At 51.3% G+C, this 5583-nt stretch overlaps 1 non-coding gene across 1 annotated transcript; it reads left to right on the top strand.

The window, feature by feature from the left end:
* Positions 1-601: 601 nt before the first annotated feature.
* On the top strand, positions 602-718 carry LOC138989252 (5S ribosomal RNA). Its single transcript, XR_011465496.1, has one exon. It is a non-coding gene; the product is annotated as a 5S ribosomal RNA (ribosomal RNA).
* Positions 719-5583: the final 4865 nt, after the last annotated feature.

Below are 5583 nucleotides of genomic sequence, written 5' to 3'. Positions count from 1 at the left end.
TTATCAACCTGCTGGGACAGGTAAGTATACAGTTAAAATCAGAAAACTTTTTGTAATGGTAGTTTTGTATAACATACCACCAATAACTCATATAAGTATATCACTTATAAATTCAGTATGAAGGTCAAAAGATAAAATATCAAAATAATGATAACAACAAAATGAAATAATGGAACCATGTTTGAAGAATTAGATGAAAGTATGATACTAAGTCAACAAACACAGAAACTCAATGAAAAGCTACAAATTATTTTTTTTTAAGGAAACTAATATAAATTCTGGATTTGAAAACTAGAATAATTGAAATGAAAAATTGATAGGTTCAATAGCACATCTGAGATGCTAGCAGAAATAATCCATAAACTTGAAGATGAATTCATAGAAATCAATGTAAAAATAAAGAGAAAAAAATGTTGAGGGAAAATGATCTAATGCATCCATTCATTACACCATCAAGTATGGAAGGAGAGAGACTCTCAGAAAGCAGGGAGAGAAAGGGGAGGGAGTAAAATTAATTGTAGACAGAATGGCTGACCGGCAGGTCAGAGCGAAAGGGAGGCGCAGCACAGGGCTCTTAGGGCGCCCGGCGGCAGCTGCCTCCGTCTAAGGCCATACCACCCTGAACGCCCGATCTCGTCTGATCTCGGAAGCTAAGCAGGGTCGGGCCTGGTTAGTACTTGGGTGGGAGACCGCCTGGGAATACCGGGTGCTGTAGGCGCTTTGCCTCCCCTCTCCCTTAGCCCCCGACCCACGTCCCAACTCTTGGGCTCCCACAGCCCCAGCCCCTCCCGGGGGGGTGGGTGGCTGGGGCACCGACTCCCGCTGCAGACCTGGGTTGCCCCCATGCACCCCGCGAGCCCCTCCGCATTCGGCTTCCAGGAAACCAGACGACCGTCCCTCGGGTCTCGGTCTGGGGCTCCCTTACCGTGCCTCAGGCAATCCAGGGGGCTGCAACAGCTCCAGCCCCAGCCCTACCCCCAGCCCCAACCCAACCGCCATCCTCGCAGGCGATCGCCGGTGCTCGTGTGCACCCGTGCACACACACAGATATATGTGCACAGAAGGTGTGTGTATCTTGTTCAGTTATAGTTTTGGTGGATATATGCCTGGGAGTGGGACTGCTGAATCATATGGTACTTCTAGTTTTAATTTCTTGAGGAACCTCCATATTCTTTTCCACAGTGGCTCTACCAACTCACATTCCTACTAACAGTGGAGGCGAGTTCCCTTTTCTCCACATCCTCTCCAGCATTTGTTATCTACAGACATTTCCATGAGGACCATTCTGACTAATGTGAAGTTTGGAGTTGAGTCTGTCCAATCATGAGTGATGTTGAGCAAAATGACCTTTTAAAAATGCAGATCCAATTCTATCGCCTCTCTTCTAAAACTGCTCTTGTATTTTCCCATCATATTTAATATATGACCAAATCCCTTCATTGCTTGCTCCCCACGTTCTTCTCTGATGTCTTTTCACTCGAATGCTCTCTGCAGTCTTTTGGTTCCATCCCCTAGGGCATTTTTCATTTCTTGAATGTCCTAAGTTTCCCTTGTCACATAGCCTTCCAAGATGCTATTTTACCTGCCTGAAATTCTTCCTGCATCTCAACCCTGGTTTATGTTGGTTCAACCTATGCATCTCAATTCAATTATTTCTCTGAAAAGGCTTCTCTGACACCCAGTTTTTGGTGAGGGAAGAGGCCACTATAGAAGTTCTCAAAGTATCTGCCTGTTATTTATCATTAGATTAGTCTCAGTGAAAGAAGGAACTGTGTGTCTTCTTTTCTCAGCATTCTATTTCCAGAAACATATTACATGCCTACTAGTTCATAGTAGGTGCTCAATATTTATTCAGTGTGTGAAAGACAGAAAAGTTCTCTGAAGCCTCAACTTTTCATTTGGCTCAGGACTTTTGATCTCTTTGTATCTTTGTTGATTCAGTTCTTTTCTTTCTTCTGTTGAGGTGCACACTATATTCAAGGCACGATCTAAGGCATGAAGACATATCAATAAATATAGCTTCTTCCTTTCCAGGAACTCGTACATCAGATTTCTATAATTTAGGGTTTTTTAAATGCTCTAGAACAATGTGAACTTTTAGTATTATCCATTTTCATTTCAAAAAAAGATCATTTTACTTACATAGCAAAGGTGGAGACTTTCCAACTTTCAGTTCAATACTTATACCTTTACCATTTCGGGCAACTCTTGTGGTTCCTTCTGTAGGTGTGTGGCTCTTCCAGGAATGTGAAGATCTTCCATAGTCCTCAGACTTTGGTGTGATTTGGAATCAAGAAAGTTTCCAGTTATAGGTTCCAGACCACCACCTCAAACAGTCAGTAGCGAATGGAGTGGATTCCAGGAATATGCATTGTTAATCAGCATCACCGGTGATTCTGTTGCTACAGACTCAATGCAGTGGGCAGGGCCTGGATTGTCCACTGGGTCTCATGTGGAATGGAAAGAAGTGCTTCCCCCCCACTGTTTCTAGCCTTGTGACTAGAAACGGTCCCCAAACAAAAATCAGACAAACAAGATAATCCTAGATCGTAGTCCATGAGATGAAGGAACTAAGCAGCTGGTTGAGATAGAGCCAGGGGAAAGGTTGCTCTTTTTTTCTCCACCTCTACTCCTTTCTTCCTTGATGCCTTAGTGATTCATTGTGGAGATTTGAAGTAAAGTTCAGAAGAGTCATATTTGTTGAATAAAGATTTTACATTGAACCAACTCTAAAAAATGAAGAAAGTTTCACCTGCCACATGTTTCTTTTAAAAAGTCAATTGCCTTTCAACTCTGGGGTTTCTCCATTGCCTTGTTCAAGTAGCCTTAATCGTAAAAATAAAATAAAACTAAATAAAGATTCAAATATACCAACAAAGGAAAGCTTCCGTTTCTTAAATCATCTTTCCACTTAGTAGAACACTAGCTCTTTTCTTTGTATTTTGACTAGGCAATTAGTTGTATCGTGGCTCAGATGGGAAGGCATCCGCCTGCAGGAGACTCGGGTTTGATCCCTGGGTCAGGAAGATCCCCTGGAGAAGGAAATGGCAACCCACTCCAATATTCTTGCCTGGGAAATGCCACGGACAGAGGAGCCTGATGGGCCACAGTCCATGGGTCGCATAAAAGTTGGGCACAACTGAGCAACTAAGAACAGAAGTATTTCCAAGGACCACATTCAAGAGATTTGGAACTCTTGCTTGACTCCCTCATGTTGACTAGGCAGCAGATAGCAGCTGATTCATCTGTACAATTAAAAAAGAATGTGTCATTCTGTTCTATACTTTTCTGTACTATAGGAAGAGACTGTACAGAGCAGATGTCTGGACTTGTTCAGGACTTTTGGTCCTTTAGAGGATTACAGTTGTTGCACCATCAATGCTTGCCAGAGGTGGCAGGAAGGCTGCCCTAAAAGTTTGAGTCCAGACATGTCCAGTGTTTTAGGATATATCAGATGAGTAAGAGTGCATTTACCCTTCACTACGTCTCCATAGAAAGTTGCTTTGGGTTTGGAGGTACCCACACACACACGCCCCGCCGCCAAGACAGGTCAAGAGCTGGAAACCACAGATAAGGGAGACGGAGAAAGAGGCAGAGAGAGACAGCAAGAGGATCACGCAAGCTTCCCAACCCCCGGCCTCCACACCCTCCCCCCTCCACTCTGGGTATCCACCCGGCCCCAAGTCAACCCGATCCCACCCTCGCCCACCGACACACTCACACACACTCTCACACACTCACCCTCTGGCCTGGGAGCGGGGGCTGGGTCTCGCCTTAGGTAGCCAGGCCGAAGGGGACCTTTGAGACCTAGGCTTTGAGGAAGTCTTGGGGTCCCCACGGGTGACTGCCAGACCCAGGGCATCGTGTCCAGCCGGGGCCGGCCCAAGGCTGACGCCCCCTCCCTTGGGGAAGCTGCTTCTTCCGCGCGCCTCCCTCTGAGGTGCGTCACAGGCTGTGCCAGTGTGTCTGTCTCGGATCCGATGCCATCCTCTCTCCCCTGTCTGTCTCCCGTTTGCTGTCTCTCTGTCACTCGCTCTGTGTCTCCCTCTCTCTGTCTCTGCCTCCCTGTGTGTGTGTGTGTGTGTGTGCACGCGCGCGTGCACGTGCGTCTGTCTGTCTGTCTGTATCTCCCTCTCGCAGTCTTGGAGTCTGTCTCTGAACCTTCCTCTCTTTCTGCCTCTGTCTCTCCTGACACCCGCCGCCTGTCCGTTCCTCTGGCCCCGGCCTCTCACAGATTCTATGGCTCTGGCTGACGAGCTTGCGCCGGCCGCCTGTCTCCTGTCTGTGTGCCTGTCCGTGTGCCTGCCTGTCGCTCGTCTGCTCTCTTAGGAAGGTCGTGTGCTTGGCGGGTGGCGTGGGGGCAAGGGGGTCCTCGGTAGGGCGAAGGGGCGGGGCTGAGGCGCTCGGGTGGACCGCGCCTCCATGGCTCCCGCTGGGTTTGGGCACCGGGCAGGTGCCGGGCGGGATGGGCGCTCAGGGCCCTGGCTGGGCTGCGCCTAGGCCCGCAGGAGGCTCAGAGGTCCCGGGCCGTGGGGGGAAGGCGGCGGCAGAGCGGGAAGCCAGACACCTCCAGGCCCCGTGGCCCTGAGCAGCGAACGGGATGCGGGGAGGCCCCGCTCGCCGAGCGCGGCAGGGCCTGGAGAGGCCCGGGGTGGGAGGGCGCCGAGACCTCCGCGCCCCTCAGCCCACCCCCACCCCCCAGGCCCCGTACGCACGCACGCCCGGCCTGCCGCTGGGGGTCCGGGAAGCCCTCCGGGCCGCCGGACCTGGCCAGGCGTTTGCTGGCCGCGGGCGGCGGTGTTCGTGCGCGTGGCGGCATCGGCCGGCAGGAGTCTGGTCGCGGATCATTTGGCTCAAGTACAGCGCGTGCCCCCGTGGAGAGGTGCGGCCGGCTGGCCCGACCAGCAGGTCGGAGCGAAAGGGAGGCGCAGCGCAGGGCTCTTAGGGCGCCCAGCGGCAGCCGCCTCCTTCTACGGCCATACCACCCTGAACGCGCCTGAACTCGTCTGATCTAGTCTGATCTTGTACCTCTTCTGGTAAAGCTGGCAGCTGAGGGAATGAGGTAAGTGTAAAACTGAATAACAATAGACTGTGTGGAATCTGTGAATCTGGATCTCTGTGAATCCGTAGGTCTAAGGAGAGACTGGCAGCTGCTGACGTGGAGTATCTGTCCCCATGACGGCGTTTATATCATCAAATGTGCCATTGACCGCCCTCCCCCCACCCCGGGTGGTAGGGACCCCCACGTGGCAGCCCCTAGGCTCGCTCTCTGGCTCATCCACCCTCTAAAAGTTTCCCCAGACCCTCAGTAGGAGTGGGCGCTGCTGCGGGTGTGCGTTACGTGTCCTCGTGCCCTGTGTGAAGTTGCACGACTAACCGCACTCTGTGTTTGCACCCTTCCTCCCACGCTCATGGGACCAGGCAGCGTGGCAGGAACACAGAGGCTGGATTCCGCTACAGTCAGGACTTGCTCCTGATGAGCTTCGAGGTGAGTACAGGCCGGCCTGGTCCCGCGGGGGCATGGAGCCCACGCCCCAGGGAGTGGAGGGTCAGCGGGTCTCCGGAGGTTGGCCTGGGAGAGCC

This window comes from Bos mutus, chromosome 9 (genome assembly GCF_027580195.1).
Source record: "Bos mutus isolate GX-2022 chromosome 9, NWIPB_WYAK_1.1, whole genome shotgun sequence".
Classification (NCBI taxonomy): domain Eukaryota; kingdom Metazoa; phylum Chordata; class Mammalia; order Artiodactyla; family Bovidae; genus Bos; species Bos mutus.
This window is presented reverse-complemented; position numbering and strand designations above follow the sequence as displayed.